General features: G+C 47.4%; 69 non-coding genes and 4 pseudogenes across 69 annotated transcripts in view; all 73 read right to left on the bottom strand.

Moving 5' to 3' along the window:
- The window catches only part of LOC141353450 (5S ribosomal RNA), a 119-nt gene extending 57 nt beyond the window's left edge, over positions 1 to 62 (bottom strand). Inside the window, exon 1 of the ribosomal RNA XR_012360546.1 lies at positions 1 to 62. This exon is cut by the window's left edge and continues 57 nt beyond it. This is a non-coding gene — a ribosomal RNA (5S ribosomal RNA).
- Positions 63 to 191: 129 nt separating this feature from the next.
- On the bottom strand, positions 192 to 310 carry LOC141354885 (5S ribosomal RNA). The gene has a single exon (XR_012361315.1). It is a non-coding gene; the product is annotated as a 5S ribosomal RNA (ribosomal RNA).
- Positions 311 to 451: 141 nt separating this feature from the next.
- Positions 452 to 570, bottom strand: LOC141353459 (5S ribosomal RNA). The gene has a single exon (XR_012360556.1). It is a non-coding gene; the product is annotated as a 5S ribosomal RNA (ribosomal RNA).
- Positions 571 to 711: 141 nt separating this feature from the next.
- Positions 712 to 830, bottom strand: LOC141353470 (5S ribosomal RNA). The gene has a single exon (XR_012360566.1). It is a non-coding gene; the product is annotated as a 5S ribosomal RNA (ribosomal RNA).
- Positions 831 to 971: 141 nt separating this feature from the next.
- LOC141353478 (5S ribosomal RNA) lies at positions 972 to 1,090 on the bottom strand. The gene has a single exon (XR_012360574.1). It is a non-coding gene; the product is annotated as a 5S ribosomal RNA (ribosomal RNA).
- Positions 1,091 to 1,231: 141 nt separating this feature from the next.
- LOC141353487 (5S ribosomal RNA) lies at positions 1,232 to 1,350 on the bottom strand. Its single transcript, XR_012360582.1, has one exon. It is a non-coding gene; the product is annotated as a 5S ribosomal RNA (ribosomal RNA).
- Positions 1,351 to 1,491: 141 nt separating this feature from the next.
- On the bottom strand, positions 1,492 to 1,610 carry LOC141353494 (5S ribosomal RNA). Its single transcript, XR_012360590.1, has one exon. It is a non-coding gene; the product is annotated as a 5S ribosomal RNA (ribosomal RNA).
- A 141-nt stretch (positions 1,611 to 1,751) lies between these two features.
- On the bottom strand, positions 1,752 to 1,870 carry LOC141357230 (5S ribosomal RNA). Its single transcript, XR_012363714.1, has one exon. It is a non-coding gene; the product is annotated as a 5S ribosomal RNA (ribosomal RNA).
- Positions 1,871 to 2,023: 153 nt separating this feature from the next.
- Positions 2,024 to 2,142, bottom strand: LOC141353747 (5S ribosomal RNA; annotated as a pseudogene).
- Positions 2,143 to 2,282: 140 nt separating this feature from the next.
- On the bottom strand, positions 2,283 to 2,401 carry LOC141353724 (5S ribosomal RNA; annotated as a pseudogene).
- A 141-nt stretch (positions 2,402 to 2,542) lies between these two features.
- On the bottom strand, positions 2,543 to 2,661 carry LOC141353504 (5S ribosomal RNA). The gene has a single exon (XR_012360600.1). It is a non-coding gene; the product is annotated as a 5S ribosomal RNA (ribosomal RNA).
- Positions 2,662 to 2,791: 130 nt separating this feature from the next.
- Positions 2,792 to 2,910, bottom strand: LOC141358310 (5S ribosomal RNA). The gene has a single exon (XR_012364803.1). It is a non-coding gene; the product is annotated as a 5S ribosomal RNA (ribosomal RNA).
- A 141-nt stretch (positions 2,911 to 3,051) lies between these two features.
- Positions 3,052 to 3,170, bottom strand: LOC141353515 (5S ribosomal RNA). Its single transcript, XR_012360612.1, has one exon. It is a non-coding gene; the product is annotated as a 5S ribosomal RNA (ribosomal RNA).
- A 129-nt stretch (positions 3,171 to 3,299) lies between these two features.
- On the bottom strand, positions 3,300 to 3,418 carry LOC141358313 (5S ribosomal RNA). Its single transcript, XR_012364805.1, has one exon. It is a non-coding gene; the product is annotated as a 5S ribosomal RNA (ribosomal RNA).
- Positions 3,419 to 3,547: 129 nt separating this feature from the next.
- On the bottom strand, positions 3,548 to 3,666 carry LOC141353524 (5S ribosomal RNA). The gene has a single exon (XR_012360621.1). It is a non-coding gene; the product is annotated as a 5S ribosomal RNA (ribosomal RNA).
- Positions 3,667 to 3,807: 141 nt separating this feature from the next.
- On the bottom strand, positions 3,808 to 3,926 carry LOC141353533 (5S ribosomal RNA). Its single transcript, XR_012360630.1, has one exon. It is a non-coding gene; the product is annotated as a 5S ribosomal RNA (ribosomal RNA).
- Positions 3,927 to 4,055: 129 nt separating this feature from the next.
- On the bottom strand, positions 4,056 to 4,174 carry LOC141353542 (5S ribosomal RNA). The gene has a single exon (XR_012360639.1). It is a non-coding gene; the product is annotated as a 5S ribosomal RNA (ribosomal RNA).
- A 141-nt stretch (positions 4,175 to 4,315) lies between these two features.
- Positions 4,316 to 4,434, bottom strand: LOC141353551 (5S ribosomal RNA). The gene has a single exon (XR_012360648.1). It is a non-coding gene; the product is annotated as a 5S ribosomal RNA (ribosomal RNA).
- A 129-nt stretch (positions 4,435 to 4,563) lies between these two features.
- Positions 4,564 to 4,682, bottom strand: LOC141358314 (5S ribosomal RNA). The gene has a single exon (XR_012364806.1). It is a non-coding gene; the product is annotated as a 5S ribosomal RNA (ribosomal RNA).
- A 141-nt stretch (positions 4,683 to 4,823) lies between these two features.
- On the bottom strand, positions 4,824 to 4,942 carry LOC141353560 (5S ribosomal RNA). The gene has a single exon (XR_012360656.1). It is a non-coding gene; the product is annotated as a 5S ribosomal RNA (ribosomal RNA).
- A 141-nt stretch (positions 4,943 to 5,083) lies between these two features.
- On the bottom strand, positions 5,084 to 5,202 carry LOC141353568 (5S ribosomal RNA). The gene has a single exon (XR_012360664.1). It is a non-coding gene; the product is annotated as a 5S ribosomal RNA (ribosomal RNA).
- A 129-nt stretch (positions 5,203 to 5,331) lies between these two features.
- On the bottom strand, positions 5,332 to 5,450 carry LOC141353577 (5S ribosomal RNA). Its single transcript, XR_012360673.1, has one exon. It is a non-coding gene; the product is annotated as a 5S ribosomal RNA (ribosomal RNA).
- A 141-nt stretch (positions 5,451 to 5,591) lies between these two features.
- Positions 5,592 to 5,710, bottom strand: LOC141353586 (5S ribosomal RNA). Its single transcript, XR_012360682.1, has one exon. It is a non-coding gene; the product is annotated as a 5S ribosomal RNA (ribosomal RNA).
- Positions 5,711 to 5,851: 141 nt separating this feature from the next.
- LOC141353597 (5S ribosomal RNA) lies at positions 5,852 to 5,970 on the bottom strand. Its single transcript, XR_012360693.1, has one exon. It is a non-coding gene; the product is annotated as a 5S ribosomal RNA (ribosomal RNA).
- Positions 5,971 to 6,111: 141 nt separating this feature from the next.
- Positions 6,112 to 6,230, bottom strand: LOC141353610 (5S ribosomal RNA). Its single transcript, XR_012360705.1, has one exon. It is a non-coding gene; the product is annotated as a 5S ribosomal RNA (ribosomal RNA).
- A 141-nt stretch (positions 6,231 to 6,371) lies between these two features.
- LOC141353621 (5S ribosomal RNA) lies at positions 6,372 to 6,490 on the bottom strand. The gene has a single exon (XR_012360717.1). It is a non-coding gene; the product is annotated as a 5S ribosomal RNA (ribosomal RNA).
- Positions 6,491 to 6,631: 141 nt separating this feature from the next.
- LOC141353631 (5S ribosomal RNA) lies at positions 6,632 to 6,750 on the bottom strand. Its single transcript, XR_012360728.1, has one exon. It is a non-coding gene; the product is annotated as a 5S ribosomal RNA (ribosomal RNA).
- A 129-nt stretch (positions 6,751 to 6,879) lies between these two features.
- On the bottom strand, positions 6,880 to 6,998 carry LOC141353642 (5S ribosomal RNA). Its single transcript, XR_012360739.1, has one exon. It is a non-coding gene; the product is annotated as a 5S ribosomal RNA (ribosomal RNA).
- Positions 6,999 to 7,139: 141 nt separating this feature from the next.
- LOC141353654 (5S ribosomal RNA) lies at positions 7,140 to 7,258 on the bottom strand. Its single transcript, XR_012360751.1, has one exon. It is a non-coding gene; the product is annotated as a 5S ribosomal RNA (ribosomal RNA).
- Positions 7,259 to 7,387: 129 nt separating this feature from the next.
- On the bottom strand, positions 7,388 to 7,506 carry LOC141353664 (5S ribosomal RNA). The gene has a single exon (XR_012360761.1). It is a non-coding gene; the product is annotated as a 5S ribosomal RNA (ribosomal RNA).
- A 141-nt stretch (positions 7,507 to 7,647) lies between these two features.
- On the bottom strand, positions 7,648 to 7,766 carry LOC141353675 (5S ribosomal RNA). Its single transcript, XR_012360763.1, has one exon. It is a non-coding gene; the product is annotated as a 5S ribosomal RNA (ribosomal RNA).
- Positions 7,767 to 7,907: 141 nt separating this feature from the next.
- Positions 7,908 to 8,026, bottom strand: LOC141353684 (5S ribosomal RNA). The gene has a single exon (XR_012360764.1). It is a non-coding gene; the product is annotated as a 5S ribosomal RNA (ribosomal RNA).
- A 141-nt stretch (positions 8,027 to 8,167) lies between these two features.
- On the bottom strand, positions 8,168 to 8,286 carry LOC141353693 (5S ribosomal RNA). The gene has a single exon (XR_012360765.1). It is a non-coding gene; the product is annotated as a 5S ribosomal RNA (ribosomal RNA).
- Positions 8,287 to 8,415: 129 nt separating this feature from the next.
- Positions 8,416 to 8,534, bottom strand: LOC141353699 (5S ribosomal RNA). Its single transcript, XR_012360766.1, has one exon. It is a non-coding gene; the product is annotated as a 5S ribosomal RNA (ribosomal RNA).
- Positions 8,535 to 8,675: 141 nt separating this feature from the next.
- On the bottom strand, positions 8,676 to 8,794 carry LOC141353709 (5S ribosomal RNA). Its single transcript, XR_012360768.1, has one exon. It is a non-coding gene; the product is annotated as a 5S ribosomal RNA (ribosomal RNA).
- A 141-nt stretch (positions 8,795 to 8,935) lies between these two features.
- LOC141353718 (5S ribosomal RNA) lies at positions 8,936 to 9,054 on the bottom strand. The gene has a single exon (XR_012360769.1). It is a non-coding gene; the product is annotated as a 5S ribosomal RNA (ribosomal RNA).
- Positions 9,055 to 9,195: 141 nt separating this feature from the next.
- LOC141353728 (5S ribosomal RNA) lies at positions 9,196 to 9,314 on the bottom strand. Its single transcript, XR_012360770.1, has one exon. It is a non-coding gene; the product is annotated as a 5S ribosomal RNA (ribosomal RNA).
- Positions 9,315 to 9,444: 130 nt separating this feature from the next.
- On the bottom strand, positions 9,445 to 9,563 carry LOC141353738 (5S ribosomal RNA). Its single transcript, XR_012360771.1, has one exon. It is a non-coding gene; the product is annotated as a 5S ribosomal RNA (ribosomal RNA).
- A 141-nt stretch (positions 9,564 to 9,704) lies between these two features.
- On the bottom strand, positions 9,705 to 9,823 carry LOC141353748 (5S ribosomal RNA). Its single transcript, XR_012360772.1, has one exon. It is a non-coding gene; the product is annotated as a 5S ribosomal RNA (ribosomal RNA).
- A 129-nt stretch (positions 9,824 to 9,952) lies between these two features.
- Positions 9,953 to 10,071, bottom strand: LOC141353758 (5S ribosomal RNA). Its single transcript, XR_012360773.1, has one exon. It is a non-coding gene; the product is annotated as a 5S ribosomal RNA (ribosomal RNA).
- A 141-nt stretch (positions 10,072 to 10,212) lies between these two features.
- On the bottom strand, positions 10,213 to 10,331 carry LOC141353769 (5S ribosomal RNA). The gene has a single exon (XR_012360774.1). It is a non-coding gene; the product is annotated as a 5S ribosomal RNA (ribosomal RNA).
- A 141-nt stretch (positions 10,332 to 10,472) lies between these two features.
- Positions 10,473 to 10,591, bottom strand: LOC141358276 (5S ribosomal RNA). Its single transcript, XR_012364765.1, has one exon. It is a non-coding gene; the product is annotated as a 5S ribosomal RNA (ribosomal RNA).
- Positions 10,592 to 10,720: 129 nt separating this feature from the next.
- Positions 10,721 to 10,839, bottom strand: LOC141353776 (5S ribosomal RNA). The gene has a single exon (XR_012360775.1). It is a non-coding gene; the product is annotated as a 5S ribosomal RNA (ribosomal RNA).
- Positions 10,840 to 10,980: 141 nt separating this feature from the next.
- Positions 10,981 to 11,099, bottom strand: LOC141357231 (5S ribosomal RNA). The gene has a single exon (XR_012363715.1). It is a non-coding gene; the product is annotated as a 5S ribosomal RNA (ribosomal RNA).
- Positions 11,100 to 11,264: 165 nt separating this feature from the next.
- LOC141358315 (5S ribosomal RNA) lies at positions 11,265 to 11,383 on the bottom strand. Its single transcript, XR_012364807.1, has one exon. It is a non-coding gene; the product is annotated as a 5S ribosomal RNA (ribosomal RNA).
- Positions 11,384 to 11,524: 141 nt separating this feature from the next.
- LOC141353785 (5S ribosomal RNA) lies at positions 11,525 to 11,643 on the bottom strand. The gene has a single exon (XR_012360776.1). It is a non-coding gene; the product is annotated as a 5S ribosomal RNA (ribosomal RNA).
- A 133-nt stretch (positions 11,644 to 11,776) lies between these two features.
- On the bottom strand, positions 11,777 to 11,895 carry LOC141353796 (5S ribosomal RNA). The gene has a single exon (XR_012360777.1). It is a non-coding gene; the product is annotated as a 5S ribosomal RNA (ribosomal RNA).
- Positions 11,896 to 12,036: 141 nt separating this feature from the next.
- LOC141353804 (5S ribosomal RNA) lies at positions 12,037 to 12,155 on the bottom strand. Its single transcript, XR_012360779.1, has one exon. It is a non-coding gene; the product is annotated as a 5S ribosomal RNA (ribosomal RNA).
- A 129-nt stretch (positions 12,156 to 12,284) lies between these two features.
- Positions 12,285 to 12,403, bottom strand: LOC141353812 (5S ribosomal RNA). Its single transcript, XR_012360780.1, has one exon. It is a non-coding gene; the product is annotated as a 5S ribosomal RNA (ribosomal RNA).
- Positions 12,404 to 12,544: 141 nt separating this feature from the next.
- LOC141358083 (5S ribosomal RNA) lies at positions 12,545 to 12,663 on the bottom strand. The gene has a single exon (XR_012364572.1). It is a non-coding gene; the product is annotated as a 5S ribosomal RNA (ribosomal RNA).
- A 129-nt stretch (positions 12,664 to 12,792) lies between these two features.
- On the bottom strand, positions 12,793 to 12,911 carry LOC141353820 (5S ribosomal RNA). Its single transcript, XR_012360781.1, has one exon. It is a non-coding gene; the product is annotated as a 5S ribosomal RNA (ribosomal RNA).
- Positions 12,912 to 13,052: 141 nt separating this feature from the next.
- On the bottom strand, positions 13,053 to 13,171 carry LOC141357232 (5S ribosomal RNA). Its single transcript, XR_012363716.1, has one exon. It is a non-coding gene; the product is annotated as a 5S ribosomal RNA (ribosomal RNA).
- Positions 13,172 to 13,324: 153 nt separating this feature from the next.
- On the bottom strand, positions 13,325 to 13,443 carry LOC141353749 (5S ribosomal RNA; annotated as a pseudogene).
- A 140-nt stretch (positions 13,444 to 13,583) lies between these two features.
- LOC141353725 (5S ribosomal RNA) lies at positions 13,584 to 13,702 on the bottom strand (annotated as a pseudogene).
- Positions 13,703 to 13,843: 141 nt separating this feature from the next.
- LOC141353827 (5S ribosomal RNA) lies at positions 13,844 to 13,962 on the bottom strand. Its single transcript, XR_012360782.1, has one exon. It is a non-coding gene; the product is annotated as a 5S ribosomal RNA (ribosomal RNA).
- A 141-nt stretch (positions 13,963 to 14,103) lies between these two features.
- On the bottom strand, positions 14,104 to 14,222 carry LOC141353835 (5S ribosomal RNA). The gene has a single exon (XR_012360785.1). It is a non-coding gene; the product is annotated as a 5S ribosomal RNA (ribosomal RNA).
- Positions 14,223 to 14,351: 129 nt separating this feature from the next.
- Positions 14,352 to 14,470, bottom strand: LOC141353845 (5S ribosomal RNA). Its single transcript, XR_012360787.1, has one exon. It is a non-coding gene; the product is annotated as a 5S ribosomal RNA (ribosomal RNA).
- Positions 14,471 to 14,611: 141 nt separating this feature from the next.
- Positions 14,612 to 14,730, bottom strand: LOC141357234 (5S ribosomal RNA). Its single transcript, XR_012363718.1, has one exon. It is a non-coding gene; the product is annotated as a 5S ribosomal RNA (ribosomal RNA).
- Positions 14,731 to 14,883: 153 nt separating this feature from the next.
- LOC141353854 (5S ribosomal RNA) lies at positions 14,884 to 15,002 on the bottom strand. Its single transcript, XR_012360789.1, has one exon. It is a non-coding gene; the product is annotated as a 5S ribosomal RNA (ribosomal RNA).
- Positions 15,003 to 15,142: 140 nt separating this feature from the next.
- Positions 15,143 to 15,261, bottom strand: LOC141357427 (5S ribosomal RNA). The gene has a single exon (XR_012363914.1). It is a non-coding gene; the product is annotated as a 5S ribosomal RNA (ribosomal RNA).
- Positions 15,262 to 15,402: 141 nt separating this feature from the next.
- On the bottom strand, positions 15,403 to 15,521 carry LOC141353865 (5S ribosomal RNA). The gene has a single exon (XR_012360790.1). It is a non-coding gene; the product is annotated as a 5S ribosomal RNA (ribosomal RNA).
- Positions 15,522 to 15,662: 141 nt separating this feature from the next.
- LOC141353874 (5S ribosomal RNA) lies at positions 15,663 to 15,781 on the bottom strand. Its single transcript, XR_012360791.1, has one exon. It is a non-coding gene; the product is annotated as a 5S ribosomal RNA (ribosomal RNA).
- Positions 15,782 to 15,922: 141 nt separating this feature from the next.
- On the bottom strand, positions 15,923 to 16,041 carry LOC141353883 (5S ribosomal RNA). Its single transcript, XR_012360792.1, has one exon. It is a non-coding gene; the product is annotated as a 5S ribosomal RNA (ribosomal RNA).
- A 130-nt stretch (positions 16,042 to 16,171) lies between these two features.
- LOC141358316 (5S ribosomal RNA) lies at positions 16,172 to 16,290 on the bottom strand. Its single transcript, XR_012364808.1, has one exon. It is a non-coding gene; the product is annotated as a 5S ribosomal RNA (ribosomal RNA).
- Positions 16,291 to 16,431: 141 nt separating this feature from the next.
- Positions 16,432 to 16,550, bottom strand: LOC141353893 (5S ribosomal RNA). Its single transcript, XR_012360794.1, has one exon. It is a non-coding gene; the product is annotated as a 5S ribosomal RNA (ribosomal RNA).
- A 129-nt stretch (positions 16,551 to 16,679) lies between these two features.
- LOC141358317 (5S ribosomal RNA) lies at positions 16,680 to 16,798 on the bottom strand. The gene has a single exon (XR_012364810.1). It is a non-coding gene; the product is annotated as a 5S ribosomal RNA (ribosomal RNA).
- A 141-nt stretch (positions 16,799 to 16,939) lies between these two features.
- Positions 16,940 to 17,058, bottom strand: LOC141353901 (5S ribosomal RNA). The gene has a single exon (XR_012360796.1). It is a non-coding gene; the product is annotated as a 5S ribosomal RNA (ribosomal RNA).
- A 129-nt stretch (positions 17,059 to 17,187) lies between these two features.
- On the bottom strand, positions 17,188 to 17,306 carry LOC141358318 (5S ribosomal RNA). The gene has a single exon (XR_012364811.1). It is a non-coding gene; the product is annotated as a 5S ribosomal RNA (ribosomal RNA).
- A 129-nt stretch (positions 17,307 to 17,435) lies between these two features.
- On the bottom strand, positions 17,436 to 17,554 carry LOC141358632 (5S ribosomal RNA). The gene has a single exon (XR_012365129.1). It is a non-coding gene; the product is annotated as a 5S ribosomal RNA (ribosomal RNA).
- A 129-nt stretch (positions 17,555 to 17,683) lies between these two features.
- LOC141353912 (5S ribosomal RNA) lies at positions 17,684 to 17,802 on the bottom strand. Its single transcript, XR_012360797.1, has one exon. It is a non-coding gene; the product is annotated as a 5S ribosomal RNA (ribosomal RNA).
- Positions 17,803 to 17,943: 141 nt separating this feature from the next.
- LOC141353921 (5S ribosomal RNA) lies at positions 17,944 to 18,062 on the bottom strand. Its single transcript, XR_012360798.1, has one exon. It is a non-coding gene; the product is annotated as a 5S ribosomal RNA (ribosomal RNA).
- A 129-nt stretch (positions 18,063 to 18,191) lies between these two features.
- Positions 18,192 to 18,310, bottom strand: LOC141353930 (5S ribosomal RNA). The gene has a single exon (XR_012360799.1). It is a non-coding gene; the product is annotated as a 5S ribosomal RNA (ribosomal RNA).
- Positions 18,311 to 18,439: 129 nt separating this feature from the next.
- On the bottom strand, positions 18,440 to 18,558 carry LOC141353940 (5S ribosomal RNA). The gene has a single exon (XR_012360800.1). It is a non-coding gene; the product is annotated as a 5S ribosomal RNA (ribosomal RNA).
- Positions 18,559 to 18,585: the final 27 nt, after the last annotated feature.

The following is an 18,585-nucleotide window of genomic DNA, read 5'->3' on the forward strand; positions in this document are numbered from 1 at the left end:
ACCCTGCTTGGCTTCCGAGATCAGACGAGAGCGGGCGTGCTCAGGGTGGTGTGGCCGTAAGCGAGCGCTGACTCGATTCGAGAGCCACTTCAAGACTAATGTGGCAACGCCATGCCATCGGCGAACGCTTACAGAAAGGATGCATTTCTGGAAAAAAATTATATGAATAAATAATTAAATAATTAATTAAATGCTTACAGCACCTGGTATTCCCAGGCGGTCTCCCATCCAAGTACTAACCAGGCCCGACCCTGCTTGGCTTCCGAGATCAGACGAGAGCGGGTGTGCTCAGGGTGGTGTGGCCGTAAGCGAGCGCTGACTCGATTCGAGAGCCACTTCAAGACTAATGTGGCAACGCCATGCCATCGGCGAACGCTTACAGAAAGGATGCATTTCTGGAAAAAAATTATATGAATAAATAATTAAATAATTAATTAAATAAAGAATTAAATGCTTACAGCACCTGGTATTCCCAGGCGGTCTCCCATCCAAGTACTAACCAGGCCCGACCCTGCTTGGCTTCCGAGATCAGACGAGAGCGGGCGTGCTCAGGGTGGTGTGGCCGTAAGCGAGCGCTGACTCGATTCGAGAGCCACTTCAAGACTAATGTGGCAACGCCATGCCATCGGCGAACGCTTACAGAAAGGATGCATTTCTGGAAAAAAATTATATGAATAAATAATTAAATAATTAATTAAATAAAGAATTAAATGCTTACAGCACCTGGTATTCCCAGGCGGTCTCCCATCCAAGTACTAACCAGGCCCGACCCTGCTTGGCTTCCGAGATCAGACGAGAGCGGGCGTGCTCAGGGTGGTGTGGCCGTAAGCGAGCGCTGACTCGATTCGAGAGCCACTTCAAGACTAATGTGGCAACGCCATGCCATCGGCGAACGCTTACAGAAAGGATGCATTTCTGGAAAAAAATTATATGAATAAATAATTAAATAATTAACTAAATAAAGAATTAAATGCTTACAGCACCTGGTATTCCCAGGCGGTCTCCCATCCAAGTACTAACCAGGCCCGACCCTGCTTGGCTTCCGAGATCAGACGAGAGCGGGCGTGCTCAGGGTGGTGTGGCCGTAAGCGAGCGCTGACTCGATTCGAGAGCCACTTCAAGACTAATGTGGCAACGCCATGCCATCGGCGAACGCTTACAGAAAGGATGCATTTCTGGAAAAAAATTATATGAATAAATAATTAAATAATTAATTAAATAAAGAATTAAATGCTTACAGCACCTGGTATTCCCAGGCGGTCTCCCATCCAAGTACTAACCAGGCCCGACCCTGCTTGGCTTCCGAGATCAGACGAGAGCGGGCGTGCTCAGGGTGGTGTGGCCGTAAGCGAGCGCTGACTCGATTCGAGAGCCACTTCAAGACTAATGTGGCAACGCCATGCCATCGGCGAACGCTTACAGAAAGGATGCATTTCTGGAAAAAAATTATATGAATAAATAATTAAATAATTAATTAAATAAAGAATTAAATGCTTACAGCACCTGGTATTCCCAGGCGGTCTCCCATCCAAGTACTAACCAGGCCCGACCCTGCTTGGCTTCCGAGATCAGACGAGAGCGGGCGTGCTCAGGGTGGTGTGGCCGTAAGCGAGCGCTGACTCGATTCGAGAGCCACTTCAAGACTAATGTGGCAACGCCATGCCATCGGCGAACGCTTACAGAAAGGATGCATTTCTGGAAAAAAATTATATGAATAAATAATTAAATAATTAATTAAATAAAAAATTAAATGCTTACAGCACCTGGTATTCCCAGGCGGTCTCCCATCCAAGTACTAACCAGGCCCGACCCTGCTTGGCTTCCGAGATCAGACGAGAGCGGGCGTGCTCAGGGTGGTGTGGCCGTAAACGAGCGCTGACTCGATTCGAGAGCCACTTCAAGACTAATGTGGCAACGCCATGCCATCGGCGAACGCTTACAGAAAGGATGCTTTTCTGGAAAAAAATTATATGAATAAATAATTAAATAATTAATTAAATAAAGAATTAAATAAAGAATTAAATGCTTACAGCACCTGGTATTCCCAGGCGGTCTCCCATCCAAGTACTAACCAGGCCCGACCCTGCTTGGCTTCCGAGATCAGACGAGAGCAGGCGTGCTGAGGGTGGTGTGGCCGTAAGCGAGCGCTGACTCGATTCGAGAGCCAATTCAAGAGTAATGTGGCAACGCCACGCCATTGGCGAACGCTTACAGAAAGGATGCATTTCTGGAAAAAATTATATGAATAAATAATTAAATAATTAATTAAATAAAGAATTAAATACTTACAGCACCTGGTATTCCCAGGCGGTCTCCCATCCAAGTACTAACCAGGCCCGACACTGCTTGGCTTCCGAGATCAGACGAGAGCGGGCGTGCTCAGGGTGGTGTGGCCGTAAGCGAGCGCTGACTCGATTCGAGAGCCACTTCAAGACTAATGTGGCAACGCCATGCCATCGGCGAACGCTTACAGAAAGGATGCATTTCTGGAAAAAAATTATATGAATAAATAATTAAATAATTAATTAAATAAAGAATTAAATGCTTACAGCACCTGGTATTCCCAGGCGGTCTCCCATCCAAGTACTAACCAGGCCCGACCCTGCTTGGCTTCCGAGATCAGACGAGAGCGGGCGTGCTCAGGGTGGTGTGGCCGTAAGCGAGCGCTGACTCGATTCGAGAGCCACTTCAAGACTAATGTGGCAACGCCATGCCATCGGCGAACGCTTACAGAAAGGATGCATTTCTGGAAAAAAAATTATATGAATAAATAATTAAATAAAGAATTAAATGCTTACAGCACCTGGTATTCCCAGGCGGTCTCCCATCCAAGTACTAACCAGGCCCGACCCTGCTTGGCTTCCGAGATCAGACAAGAGCGGGCGTGCTCAGGGTGGTGTGGCCGTAAGCGAGCGCTGACTCGATTCGAGAGCCACTTCAAGACTAATGTGGCAACGCCATGCCATCGGCGAACGCTTACAGAAAGGATGCATTTCTGGAAAAAAATAATATGAATAAATAATTAAATAATTAATTAAATAAAGAATTAAATGCTTACAGCACCTGGTATTCCCAGGCGGTCTCCCATCCAAGTACTAACCAGGCCCGACCCTGCTTGGCTTCCGAGATCAGACGAGAGCGGGCGTGCTCAGGGTGGTGTGGCCGTAAGCGAGCGCTGACTCGATTCGAGAGCCACTTCAAGACTAATGTGGCAACGCCATGCCATCGGCGAACGCTTACAGAAAGGATGCATTTCTGGAAAAAAATTATATGAATAAATAATTAAATAATTAATTAAATGCTTACAGCACCTGGTATTCCCAGGCGGTCTCCCATCCAAGTACTAACCAGGCCCGACCCTGCTTGGCTTCCGAGATCAGACAAGAGCGGGCGTGCTCAGGGTGGTGTGGCCGTAAGCGAGCGCTGACTCGATTCGAGAGCCACTTCAAGACTAATGTGGCAACGCCATGCCATCGGCGAACGCTTACAGAAAGGATGCATTTCTGGAAAAAAATTATATGAATAAATAATTAAATAATTAATTAAATGCTTACAGCACCTGGTATTCCCAGGCGGTCTCCCATCCAAGTACTAACCAGGCCCGACCCTGCTTGGCTTCCGAGATCAGACGAGAGCGGGCGTGCTCAGGGTGGTGTGGCCGTAAGCGAGCGCTGACTCGATTCGAGAGCCACTTCAAGACTAATGTGGCAACGCCATGCCATCGGCGAACGCTTACAGAAAGGATGCATTTCTGGAAAAAAATTATATGAATAAATAATTAAATAATTAATTAAATAAAGAATTAAATGCTTACAGCACCTGGTATTCCCAGGCGGTCTCCCATCCAAGTACTAACCAGGCCCGACCCTGCTTGGCTTCCGAGATCAGACGAGAGCGGGCGTGCTCAGGGTGGTGTGGCCGTAAGCGAGCGCTGACTCGATTCGAGAGCCACTTCAAGACTAATGTGGCAACGCCATGCCATCGGCGAACGCTTACAGAAAGGATGCATTTCTGGAAAAAAATTATATGAATAAATAATTAAATAATTAATTAAATGCTTACAGCACCTGGTATTCCCAGGCGGTCTCCCATCCAAGTACTAACCAGGCCCGACCCTGCTTGGCTTCCGAGATCAGACGAGAGCGGGCGTGCTCAGGGTGGTGTGGCCGTAAGCGAGCGCTGACTCGATTCGAGAGCCACTTCAAGACTAATGTGGCAACGCCATGCCATCGGCGAACGCTTACAGAAAGGATGCATTTCTGGAAAAAAATAATATGAATAAATAATTAAATAATTAATTAAATAAAGAATTAAATGCTTACAGCACCTGGTATTCCCAGGCGGTCTCCCATCCAAGTACTAACCAGGCCCGACCCTGCTTGGCTTCCGAGATCAGACGAGAGCGGGCGTGCTCAGGGTGGTGTGGCCGTAAGCGAGCGCTGACTCGATTCGAGAGCCACTTCAAGACTAATGTGGCAACGCCATGCCATCGGCGAACGCTTACAGAAAGGATGCATTTCTGGAAAAAAATTATATGAATAAATAATTAAATAATTAATTAAATGCTTACAGCACCTGGTATTCCCAGGCGGTCTCCCATCCAAGTACTAACCAGGCCCGACCCTGCTTGGCTTCCGAGATCAGACAAGAGCGGGCGTGCTCAGGGTGGTGTGGCCGTAAGCGAGCGCTGACTCGATTCGAGAGCCACTTCAAGACTAATGTGGCAACGCCATGCCATCGGCGAACGCTTACAGAAAGGATGCATTTCTGGAAAAAAATAATATGAATAAATAATTAAATAATTAATTAAATAAAGAATTAAATGCTTACAGCACCTGGTATTCCCAGGCGGTCTCCCATCCAAGTACTAACCAGGCCCGACCCTGCTTGGCTTCCGAGATCAGACGAGAGCGGGCGTGCTCAGGGTGGTGTGGCCGTAAGCGAGCGCTGACTCGATTCGAGAGCCACTTCAAGACTAATGTGGCAACGCCATGCCATCGGCGAACGCTTACAGAAAGGATGCATTTCTGGAAAAAAATTATATGAATAAATAATTAAATAATTAATTAAATAAAAAATTAAATGCTTACAGCACCTGGTATTCCCAGGCGGTCTCCCATCCAAGTACTAACCAGGCCCGACCCTGCTTGGCTTCCGAGATCAGACGAGAGCGGGCGTGCTCAGGGTGGTGTGGCCGTAAGCGAGCGCTGACTCGATTCGAGAGCCACTTCAAGACTAATGTGGCAACGCCATGCCATCGGCGAACGCTTACAGAAAGGATGCATTTCTGGAAAAAAATTATATGAATAAATAATTAAATAATTAATTAAATGCTTACAGCACCTGGTATTCCCAGGCGGTCTCCCATCCAAGTACTAACCAGGCCCGACCCTGCTTGGCTTCCGAGATCAGACGAGAGCGGGCGTGCTCAGGGTGGTGTGGCCGTAAGCGAGCGCTGACTCGATTCGAGAGCCACTTCAAGACTAATGTGGCAACGCCATGCCATCGGCGAACGCTTACAGAAAGGATGCATTTCTGGAAAAAAATTATATGAATAAATAATTAAATAATTAATTAAATAAAGAATTAAATGCTTACAGCACCTGGTATTCCCAGGCGGTCTCCCATCCAAGTACTAACCAGGCCCGACCCTGCTTGGCTTCCGAGATCAGACGAGAGCGGGCGTGCTCAGGGTGGTGTGGCCGTAAGCGAGCGCTGACTCGATTCGAGAGCCACTTCAAGACTAATGTGGCAACGCCATGCCATCGGCGAACGCTTACAGAAAGGATGCATTTCTGGAAAAAAATTATATGAATAAATAATTAAATAATTAATTAAATAAAGAATTAAATGCTTACAGCACCTGGTATTCCCAGGCGGTCTCCCATCCAAGTACTAACCAGGCCCGACCCTGCTTGGCTTCCGAGATCAGACGAGAGCGGGCGTGCTCAGGGTGGTGTGGCCGTAAGCGAGCGCTGACTCGATTCGAGAGCCACTTCAAGACTAATGTGGCAACGCCATGCCATCGGCGAACGCTTACAGAAAGGATGCATTTCTGGAAAAAAATTATATGAATAAATAATTAAATAATTAATTAAATAAAGAATTAAATGCTTACAGCACCTGGTATTCCCAGGCGGTCTCCCATCCAAGTACTAACCAGGCCCGACCCTGCTTGGCTTCCGAGATCAGACGAGAGCGGGCGTGCTCAGGGTGGTGTGGCCGTAAGCGAGCGCTGACTCGATTCGAGAGCCACTTCAAGACTAATGTGGCAACGCCATGCCATCGGCGAACGCTTACAGAAAGGATGCATTTCTGGAAAAAAATTATATGAATAAATAATTAAATAATTAATTAAATAAAGAATTAAATGCTTACAGCACCTGGTATTCCCAGGCGGTCTCCCATCCAAGTACTAACCAGGCCCGACCCTGCTTGGCTTCCGAGATCAGACGAGAGCGGGCGTGCTCAGGGTGGTGTGGCCGTAAGCGAGCGCTGACTCGATTCGAGAGCCACTTCAAGACTAATGTGGCAACGCCATGCCATCGGCGAACGCTTACAGAAAGGATGCATTTCTGGAAAAAAATTATATGAATAAATAATTAAATAATTAATTAAATAAAGAATTAAATGCTTACAGCACCTGGTATTCCCAGGCGGTCTCCCATCCAAGTACTAACCAGGCCCGACCCTGCTTGGCTTCCGAGATCAGACGAGAGCGGGCGTGCTCAGGGTGGTGTGGCCGTAAGCGAGCGCTGACTCGATTCGAGAGCCACTTCAAGACTAATGTGGCAACGCCATGCCATCGGCGAACGCTTACAGAAAGGATGCATTTCTGGAAAAAAATTATATGAATAAATAATTAAATAATTAATTAAATGCTTACAGCACCTGGTATTCCCAGGCGGTCTCCCATCCAAGTACTAACCAGGCCCGACCCTGCTTGGCTTCCGAGATCAGACGAGAGCGGGCGTGCTCAGGGTGGTGTGGCCGTAAGCGAGCGCTGACTCGATTCGAGAGCCACTTCAAGACTAATGTGGCAACGCCATGCCATCGGCGAACGCTTACAGAAAGGATGCATTTCTGGAAAAAAATTATATGAATAAATAATTAAATAATTAATTAAATAAAGAATTAAATGCTTACAGCACCTGGTATTCCCAGGCGGTCTCCCATCCAAGTACTAACCAGGCCCGACCCTGCTTGGCTTCCGAGATCAGACGAGAGCGGGCGTGCTCAGGGTGGTGTGGCCGTAAGCGAGCGCTGACTCGATTCGAGAGCCACTTCAAGACTAATGTGGCAACGCCATGCCATCGGCGAACGCTTACAGAAAGGATGCATTTCTGGAAAAAAATTATATGAATAAATAATTAAATAATTAATTAAATGCTTACAGCACCTGGTATTCCCAGGCGGTCTCCCATCCAAGTACTAACCAGGCCCGACCCTGCTTGGCTTCCGAGATCAGACGAGAGCGGGCGTGCTCAGGGTGGTGTGGCCGTAAGCGAGCGCTGACTCGATTCGAGAGCCACTTCAAGACTAATGTGGCAACGCCATGCCATCGGCGAACGCTTACAGAAAGGATGCATTTCTGGAAAAAAATTATATGAATAAATAATTAAATAATTAATTAAATAAAGAATTAAATGCTTACAGCACCTGGTATTCCCAGGCGGTCTCCCATCCAAGTACTAACCAGGCCCGACCCTGCTTGGCTTCCGAGATCAGACGAGAGCGGGCGTGCTCAGGGTGGTGTGGCCGTAAGCGAGCGCTGACTCGATTCGAGAGCCACTTCAAGACTAATGTGGCAACGCCATGCCATCGGCGAACGCTTACAGAAAGGATGCATTTCTGGAAAAAAATTATATGAATAAATAATTAAATAATTAATTAAATAAAGAATTAAATGCTTACAGCACCTGGTATTCCCAGGCGGTCTCCCATCCAAGTACTAACCAGGCCCGACCCTGCTTGGCTTCCGAGATCAGACGAGAGCGGGCGTGCTCAGGGTGGTGTGGCCGTAAGCGAGCGCTGACTCGATTCGAGAGCCACTTCAAGACTAATGTGGCAACGCCATGCCATCGGCGAACGCTTACAGAAAGGATGCATTTCTGGAAAAAAATTATATGAATAAATAATTAAATAATTAATTAAATAAAGAATTAAATGCTTACAGCACCTGGTATTCCCAGGCGGTCTCCCATCCAAGTACTAACCAGGCCCGACCCTGCTTGGCTTCCGAGATCAGACGAGAGCGGGCGTGCTCAGGGTGGTGTGGCCGTAAGCGAGCGCTGACTCGATTCGAGAGCCACTTCAAGACTAATGTGGCAACGCCATGCCATCGGCGAACGCTTACAGAAAGGATGCATTTCTGGAAAAAAATTATATGAATAAATAATTAAATAATTAATTAAATGCTTACAGCACCTGGTATTCCCAGGCGGTCTCCCATCCAAGTACTAACCAGGCCCGACCCTGCTTGGCTTCCGAGATCAGACGAGAGCGGGCGTGCTCAGGGTGGTGTGGCCGTAAGCGAGCGCTGACTCGATTCGAGAGCCACTTCAAGACTAATGTGGCAACGCCATGCCATCGGCGAACGCTTACAGAAAGGATGCATTTCTGGAAAAAAATTATATGAATAAATAATTAAATAATTAATTAAATAAAGAATTAAATGCTTACAGCACCTGGTATTCCCAGGCGGTCTCCCATCCAAGTACTAACCAGGCCCGACCCTGCTTGGCTTCCGAGATCAGACGAGAGCGGGCGTGCTCAGGGTGGTGTGGCCGTAAGCGAGCGCTGACTCGATTCGAGAGCCACTTCAAGACTAATGTGGCAACGCCATGCCATCGGCGAACGCTTACAGAAAGGATGCATTTCTGGAAAAAAATTATATGAATAAATAATTAAATAATTAATTAAATAAAGAATTAAATGCTTACAGCACCTGGTATTCCCAGGCGGTCTCCCATCCAAGTACTAACCAGGCCCGACCCTGCTTGGCTTCCGAGATCAGACGAGAGCGGGCGTGCTCAGGGTGGTGTGGCCGTAAGCGAGCGCTGACTCGATTCGAGAGCCACTTCAAGACTAATGTGGCAACGCCATGCCATCGGCGAACGCTTACAGAAAGGATGCATTTCTGGAAAAAAATTATATGAATAAATAATTAAATAATTAATTAAATAAAGAATTAAATGCTTACAGCACCTGGTATTCCCAGGCGGTCTCCCATCCAAGTACTAACCAGGCCCGACCCTGCTTGGCTTCCGAGATCAGACGAGAGCGGGCGTGCTCAGGGTGGTGTGGCCGTAAGCGAGCGCTGACTCGATTCGAGAGCCACTTCAAGACTAATGTGGCAACGCCATGCCATCGGCGAACGCTTACAGAAAGGATGCATTTCTGGAAAAAAATTATATGAATAAATAATTAAAATAATTAATTAAATGCTTACAGCACCTGGTATTCCCAGGCGGTCTCCCATCCAAGTACTAACCAGGCCCGACCCTGCTTGGCTTCCGAGATCAGACGAGAGCGGGCGTGCTCAGGGTGGTGTGGCCGTAAGCGAGCGCTGACTCGATTCGAGAGCCACTTCAAGACTAATGTGGCAACGCCATGCCATCGGCGAACGCTTACAGAAAGGATGCATTTCTGGAAAAAAATTATATGAATAAATAATTAAATAATTAATTAAATAAAGAATTAAATGCTTACAGCACCTGGTATTCCCAGGCGGTCTCCCATCCAAGTACTAACCAGGCCCGACCCTGCTTGGCTTCCGAGATCAGACGAGAGCGGGCGTGCTCAGGGTGGTGTGGCCGTAAGCGAGCGCTGACTCGATTCGAGAGCCACTTCAAGACTAATGTGGCAACGCCATGCCATCGGCGAACGCTTACAGAAAGGATGCATTTCTGGAAAAAAATTATATGAATAAATAATTAAATAATTAATTAAATGCTTACAGCACCTGGTATTCCCAGGCGGTCTCCCATCCAAGTACTAACCAGGCCCGACCCTGCTTGGCTTCCGAGATCAGACGAGAGCGGGCGTGCTCAGGGTGGTGTGGCCGTAAGCGAGCGCTGACTCGATTCGAGAGCCACTTCAAGACTAATGTGGCAACGCCATGCCATCGGCGAACGCTTACAGAAAGGATGCATTTCTGGAAAAAAATTATATGAATAAATAATTAAATAATTAATTAAATAAAGAATTAAATGCTTACAGCACCTGGTATTCCCAGGCGGTCTCCCATCCAAGTACTAACCAGGCCCGACCCTGCTTGGCTTCCGAGATCAGACGAGAGCGGGCGTGCTCAGGGTGGTGTGGCCGTAAGCGAGCGCTGACTCGATTCGAGAGCCACTTCAAGACTAATGTGGCAACGCCATGCCATCGGCGAACGCTTACAGAAAGGATGCATTTCTGGAAAAAAATTATATGAATAAATAATTAAATAATTAATTAAATAAAAAATTAAATGCTTACAGCACCTGGCATTCACAGGCGGTCTCCCATCCAAGTACTAACCAGGCCCGACCCTGCTTGGCTTCCGAGATCAGACGAGAGCGGGCGTGCTCAGGGTGGTGTGGCCGTAAGCGAGCGCTGACTCGATTCGAGAGCCACTTCAAGACTAATGTGGCAACGCCATGCCATCGGCGAACGCTTACAGAAAGGATGCATTTCTGGAAAAAAATTATATGAATAAATAATAAAATAATTAATTAAATGCTTACAGCACCTGGTATTCCCAGGCGGTCTCCCATCCAAGTACTAACCAGGCCCGACCCTGCTTGGCTTCCGAGATCAGACGAGAGCGGGCGTGCTCAGGGTGGTGTGGCCGTAAGCGAGCGCTGACTCGATTCGAGAGCCACTTCAAGACTAATGTGGCAACGCCATGCCATCGGCGAACGCTTACAGAAAGGATGCATTTCTGGGAAAAAATTATATGAATAAATAATTAAATAATTAATTAAATAAAGAATTAAATGCTTACAGCACCTGGTATTCCCAGGCGGTCTCCCATCCAAGTACTAACCAGGCCCGACCCTGCTTGGCTTCCGAGATCAGACGAGAGCGGGCGTGCTCAGGGTGGTGTGGCCGTAAACGAGCGCTGACTCGATTCGAGAGCCACTTCAAGACTAATGTGGCAACGCCATGCCATCGGCGAACGCTTACAGAAAGGATGCTTTTCTGGAAAAAAATTATATGAATAAATAATTAAATAATTAATTAAATAAAGAATTAAATAAAGAATTAAATAAAGAATTAAATGCTTACAGCACCTGGTATTCCCAGGCGGTCTCCCATCCAAGTACTAACCAGGCCCGACCCTGCTTGGCTTCCGAGATCAGACAAGAGCGGGCGTGCTCAGGGTGGTGTGGCCGTAAGCGAGCGCTGACTCGATTCGAGAGCCACTTCAAGACTAATGTGGCAACGCCATGCCATCGGCGAACGCTTACAGAAAGGATGCATTTCTGGAAAAAAATAATATGAATAAATAATTAAATAATTAATTAAATAAAGAATTAAATGCTTACAGCACCTGGTATTCCCAGGCGGTCTCCCATCCAAGTACTAACCAGGCCCGACCCTGCTTGGCTTCCGAGATCAGACGAGAGCGGGCGTGCTCAGGGTGGTGTGGCCGTAAGCGAGCGCTGACTCGATTCGAGAGCCACTTCAAGACTAATGTGGCAACGCCATGCCATCGGCGAACGCTTACAGAAAGGATGCATTTCTGGAAAAAAATTATATGAATAAATAAATAAATAAATAATTAATTAAATGCTTACAGCACCTGGTATTCCCAGGCGGTCTCCCATCCAAGTACTAACCAGGCCCGACCCTGCTTGGCTTCCGAGATCAGACGAGAGCGGGCGTGCTCAGGGTGGTGTGGCCGTAAGCGAGCGCTGACTCGATTCGAGAGCCACTTCAAGACTAATGTGGCAACGCCATGCCATCGGCGAACGCTTACAGAAAGGATGCATTTCTGGAAAAAAATTATATGAATAAATAATTAAATAATTAATTAAATAAAAAATTAAATGCTTACAGCACCTGGTATTCCCAGGCGGTCTCCCATCCAAGTACTAACCAGGCCCGACCCTGCTTGGCTTCCGAGATCAGACGAGAGCGGGCGTGCTCAGGGTGGTGTGGCCGTAAGCGAGCGCTGACTCGATTCGAGAGCCACTTCAAGACTAATGTGGCAACGCCATGCCATCGGCGAACGCTTACAGAAAGGATGCATTTCTGGAAAAAAATTATATGAATAAATAATAAAATAATTAATTAAATGCTTACAGCACCTGGTATTCCCAGGCGGTCTCCCATCCAAGTACTAACCAGGCCCGACCCTGCTTGGCTTCCGAGATCAGACGAGAGCGGGCGTGCTCAGGGTGGTGTGGCCGTAAGCGAGCGCTGACTCGATTCGAGAGCCACTTCAAGACTAATGTGGCAACGCCATGCCATCGGCGAACGCTTACAGAAAGGATGCATTTCTGGGAAAAAATTATATGAATAAATAATTAAATAATTAATTAAATAAAGAATTAAATGCTTACAGCACCTGGTATTCCCAGGCGGTCTCCCATCCAAGTACTAACCAGGCCCAACCCTGCTTGGCTTCCGAGATCAGACGAGAGCGGGCGTGCTCAGGGTGGTGTGGCCGTAAGCGAGCGCTGACTCGATTCGAGAGCCACTTCAAGACTAATGTGGCAACGCCATGCCATCGGCGAACGCTTACAGAAAGGATGCATTTCTGGAAAAAAATTATATGAATAAATAATTAAATAATTAATTAAATGCTTACAGCACCTGGTATTCCCAGGCGGTCTCCCATCCAAGTACTAACCAGGCCCGACCCTGCTTGGCTTCCGAGATCAGACGAGAGCGGGCGTGCTCAGGGTGGTGTGGCCGTAAGCGAGCGCTGACTCGATTCGAGAGCCACTTCAAGACTAATGTGGCAACGCCATGCCATCGGCGAACGCTTACAGAAAGGATGCATTTCTAGGAAAAAAATATATGAATAAATAATTAAATAATTAATTAAATAAAGAATAAAATGCTTACAGCACCTGGTATTCCCAGGCGGTCTCCCATCCAAGTACTAACCAGGCCCGACCCTGCTTGGCTTCCGAGATCAGACGAGAGCGGGCGTGCTCAGGGTGGTGTGGCCGTAAACGAGCGCTGACTCGATTCGAGAGCCACTTCAAGACTAATGTGGCAACGCCATGCCATCGGCGAACGCTTACAGAAAGGATGCTTTTCTGGAAAAAAATTATATGAATAAATAATTAAATAATTAATTAAATAAAGAATTAAATAAAGAATTAAATGCTTACAGCACCTGGTATTCCCAGGCGGTCTCCCATCCAAGTACTAACCAGGCCCGACCCTGCTTGGCTTCCGAGATCAGACGAGAGCAGGCGTGCTGAGGGTGGTGTGGCCGTAAGCGAGCGCTGACTCGATTCGAGAGCCAATTCAAGAGTAATGTGGCAACGCCACGCCATTGGCGAACGCTTACAGAAAGGATGCATTTCTGGAAAAAATTATATGAATAAATAATTAAATAATTAATTAAATAAAGAATTAAATACTTACAGCACCTGGTATTCCCAGGCGGTCTCCCATCCAAGTACTAACCAGGCCCGACACTGCTTGGCTTCCGAGATCAGACGAGAGCGGGCGTGCTCAGGGTGGTGTGGCCGTAAGCGAGCGCTGACTCGATTCGAGAGCCACTTCAAGACTAATGTGGCAACGCCATGCCATCGGCGAACGCTTACAGAAAGGATGCATTTCTGGAAAAAAATTATATGAATAAATAATTAAATAATTAATTAAATAAAGAATTAAATGCTTACAGCACCTGGTATTCCCAGGCGGTCTCCCATCCAAGTACTAACCAGGCCCGACCCTGCTTGGCTTCCGAGATCAGACGAGAGCGGGCGTGCTCAGGGTGGTGTGGCCGTAAGCGAGCGCTGACTCGATTCGAGAGCCACTTCAAGACTAATGTGGCAACGCCATGCCATCGGCGAACGCTTACAGAAAGGATGCATTTCTGGAAAAAAATTATATGAATAAATAATTAAATAATTAATTAAATAAAGAATTAAATGCTTACAGCACCTGGTATTCCCAGGCGGTCTCCCATCCAAGTACTAACCAGGCCCGACCCTGCTTGGCTTCCGAGATCAGACGAGAGCGGGCGTGCTCAGGGTGGTGTGGCCGTAAGCGAGCGCTGACTCGATTCGAGAGCCACTTCAAGACTAATGTGGCAACGCCATGCCATCGGCGAACGCTTACAGAAAGGATGCATTTCTGGAAAAAAATTATATGAATAAATAATTAAATAATTAATTAAATGCTTACAGCACCTGGTATTCCCAGGCGGTCTCCCATCCAAGTACTAACCAGGCCCGACCCTGCTTGGCTTCCGAGATCAGACGAGAGCGGGCGTGCTCAGGGTGGTGTGGCCGTAAGCGAGCGCTGACTCGATTCGAGAGCCACTTCAAGACTAATGTGGCAACGCCATGCCATCGGCGAACGCTTACAGAAAGGATGCATTTCTAGGAAAAAATTATATGAATAAATAATTAAATAATTAATTAAATAAAGAATTAAATGCTTACAGCACCTGGTATTCCCAGGCGGTCTCCCATCCAAGTACTAACCAGGCCCGACCCTGCTTGGCTTCCGAGATCAGACGAGAGCGGGCGTGCTCAGGGTGGTGTGGCCGTAAACGAGCGCTGACTCGATTCGAGAGCCACTTCAAGACTAATGTGGCAACGCCATGCCATCGGCGAACGCTTACAGAAAGGATGCATTTCTGGAAAAAAATTATATGAATAAATAATTAAATAATTAATTAAATAAAGAATTAAATAAAGAATTAAATGCTTACAGCACCTGGTATTCCCAGGCGGTCTCCCATCCAAGTACTAACCAGGCCCGACCCTGCTTGGCTTCCGAGATCAGACGAGAGCGGGCGTGCTCAGGGTGGTGTGGCCGTAAGCGAGCGCTGACTCGATTCGAGAGCCACTTCAAGACTAATGTGGCAACGCCATGCCATCGGCGAACGCTTACAGAAAGGATGCATTTCTGGAAAAAATTATATGAATAAATAATTAAATAATTAATTAAATAAAGAATTAAATACTTACAGCACCTGGTATTCCCAGGCGGTCTCCCATCCAAGTACTAACCAGGCCCGACCCTGCTTGGCTTCCGAGATCAGACGAGAGCGGGCGTGCTCAGGGTGGTGTGGCCGTAAGCGAGCGCTGACTCGATTCGAGAGCCACTTCAAGACTAATGTGGCAACGCCATGCCATCGGCGAACGCTTACAGAAAGGATGCATTTCTGGAAAAAAATTATATGAATAAATAATTAAATAATTAATTAAATAAAGAATTAAATGCTTACAGCACCTGGTATTCCCAGGCGGTCTCCCATCCAAGTACTAACCAGGCCCGACCCTGCTTGGCTTCCGAGATCAGACGAGAGCGGGCGTGCTCAGGGTGGTGTGGCCGTAAGCGAGCGCTGACTCGATTCGAGAGCCACTTCAAGACTAATGTGGCAACGCCATGCCATCGGCGAACGCTTACAGAAAGGATGCATTTCTGGAAAAAAATTATATGAATAAATAATTAAATAATTAATTAAATAAAGAATTAAATGCTTACAGCACCTGGTATTCCCAGGCGGTCTCCCATCCAAGTACTAACCAGGCCCGACCCTGCTTGGCTTCCGAGATCAGACGAGAGCGGGCGTGCTCAGGGTGGTGTGGCCGTAAGCGAGCGCTGACTCGATTCGAGAGCCACTTCAAGACTAATGTGGCAACGCCATGCCATCGGCGAACGCTTACAGAAAGGATGCATTTCTGGAAAAAAATTATATGAATAAATAATTAAATAATTAATTAAATAAAGAATTAAATGCTTACAGCACCTGGTATTCCCAGGCGGTCTCCCATCCAAGTACTAACCAGGCCCGACCCTGCTTGGCTTCCGAGATCAGACGAGAGCGGGCGTGCTCAGGGTGGTGTGGCCGTAAGCGAGCGCTGACTCGATTCGAGAGCCACTTCAAGACTAATGTGGCAACGCCATGCCATCGGCGAACGCTTACAGAAAGGATGCATTTCTGGAAAAAAAATTATATGAATAAATAATTAAATAAAGAATTAAATGCTTACAGCACCTGGTATTCCCAGGCGGTCTCCCATCCAAGTACTAACCAGGCCCGACCCTGCTTGGCTTCCGAGATCAGACAAGAGCGGGCGTGCTCAGGGTGGTGTGGCCGTAAGCGAGCGCTGACTCGATTCGAGAGCCACTTCAAGACTAATGTGGCAACGCCATGCCATCGGCGAACGCTTACAGAAAGGATGCATTTCTGGAAAAAAATAATATGAATAAATAATTAAATAATTAATTAAATAAAGAATTAAATGCTTACAGCACCTGGTATTCCCAGGCGGTCTCCCATCCAAGTACTAACCAGGCCCGACCCTGCTTGGCTTCCGAGATCAGACGAGAGCGGGCGTGCTCAGGGTGGTGTGGCCGTAAGCGAGCGCTGACTCGATTCGAGAGCCACTTCAAGACTAATGTGGCAACGCCATGCCATCGGCGAACGCTTACAGAAAGGATGCATTTCTGGAAAAAAATTATATGAATAAATAATTAAATAATTAATTAAATGCTTACAGCACCTGGTATTCCCAGGCGGTCTCCCATCCAAGTACTAACCAGGCCCGACCCTGCTTGGCTTCCGAGATCAGACAAGAGCGGGCGTGCTCAGGGTGGTGTGGCCGTAAGCGAGCGCTGACTCGATTCGAGAGCCACTTCAAGACTAATGTGGCAACGCCATGCCATCGGCGAACGCTTACAGAAAGGATGCATTTCTGGAAAAAAATAATATGAATAAATAATTAAATAATTAATTAAATAAAGAATTAAATGCTTACAGCACCTGGTATTCCCAGGCGGTCTCCCATCCAAGTACTAACCAGGCCCGACCCTGCTTGGCTTCCGAGATCAGACGAGAGCGGGCGTGCTCAGGGTGGTGTGGCCGTAAGCGAGCGCTGACTCGATTCGAGAGCCACTTCAAGACTAATGTGGCAACGCCATGCCATCGGCGAACGCTTACAGAAAGGATGCATTTCTGGGAAAAAATTATATGAATAAATAATTAAATAAGTAATTAAATGCTTACAGCACCTGGTATTCCCAGGCGGTCTCCCATCCAAGTACTAACCAGGCCCGACCCTGCTTGGCTTCCGAGATCAGACAAGAGCGGGCGTGCTCAGGGTGGTGTGGCCGTAAGCGAGCGCTGACTCGATTCGAGAGCCACTTCAAGACTAATGTGGCAACGCCATGCCATCGGCGAACGCTTACAGAAAGGATGCATTTCTAGGAAAAAATTATATGAATAAATAATTAAATAAAGAATTAAATGCTTCCAGCACCTGGTATTCCCAGGCGGTCTCCCATCCAAGTACTAACCAGGCCCGACCCTGCTTGGCTTCCGAGATCAGACGAGAGCGGGCGTGCTCAGGGTGGTGTGGCCGTAAGCGAGCGCTGACTCGATTCGAGAGCCACTTCAAGACTAATGTGGCAACGCCATGCCATCGGCGAACGCTTACAGAAAGGATGCATTTCTGGAAAAAAATTATATGAATAAATAAATAAATAATTAATTAAATGCTTACAGCACCTGGTATTCCCAGGCGGTCTCCCATCCAAGTACTAACCAGGCCCGACCCTGCTTGGCTTCCGAGATCAGACGAGAGCGGGCGTGCTCAGGGTGGTGTGGCCGTAAGCGAGCGCTGACTCGATTCGAGAGCCACTTCAAGACTAATGTGGCAACGCCATGCCATCGGCGAACGCTTACAGAAAGGATGCATTTCTGGAAAAAAATTATATGAATAAATAATTAAATAATTAATTAAATAAAAAATTAAATGCTTACAGCACCTGGTATTCCCAGGCGGTCTCCCATCCAAGTACTAACCAGGCCCGACCCTGCTTGGCTTCCGAGATCAGACGAGAGCGGGCGTGCTCAGGGTGGTGTGGCCGTAAGCGAGCGCTGACTCGATTCGAGAGCCACTTCAAGACTAATGTGGCAACGCCATGCCATCGGCGAACGCTTACAGAAAGGATGCATTTCTGGAAAAAAATTATATGAATAAATAATTAAATAATTAATTAAATGCTTACAGCACCTGGTATTCCCAGGCGGTCTCCCATCCAAGTACTAACCAGGCCCGACCCTGCTTGGCTTCCGAGATCAGACGAGAGCGGGCGTGCTCAGGGTGGTGTGGCCGTAAGCGAGCGCTGACTCGATTCGAGAGCCACTTCAAGACTAATGTGGCAACGCCATGCCATCGGCGAACGCTTACAGAAAGGATGCATTTCTGGAAAAAAATTATATGAATAAATAATTAAATAATTAATTAAATGCTTACAGCACCTGGTATTCCCAGGCGGTCTCCCATCCAAGTACTAACCAGGCCCGACCCTGCTTGGCTTCCGAGATCAGACGAGAGCGGGCGTGCTCAGGGTGGTGTGGCCGTAAGCGAGCGCTGACTCGATTCGAGAGCCACT

Source organism: Misgurnus anguillicaudatus, chromosome 21, assembly GCF_027580225.2.
Source record: "Misgurnus anguillicaudatus chromosome 21, ASM2758022v2, whole genome shotgun sequence".
In the NCBI taxonomy this organism is placed as follows: Eukaryota; Metazoa; Chordata; class Actinopteri; order Cypriniformes; family Cobitidae; genus Misgurnus; species Misgurnus anguillicaudatus.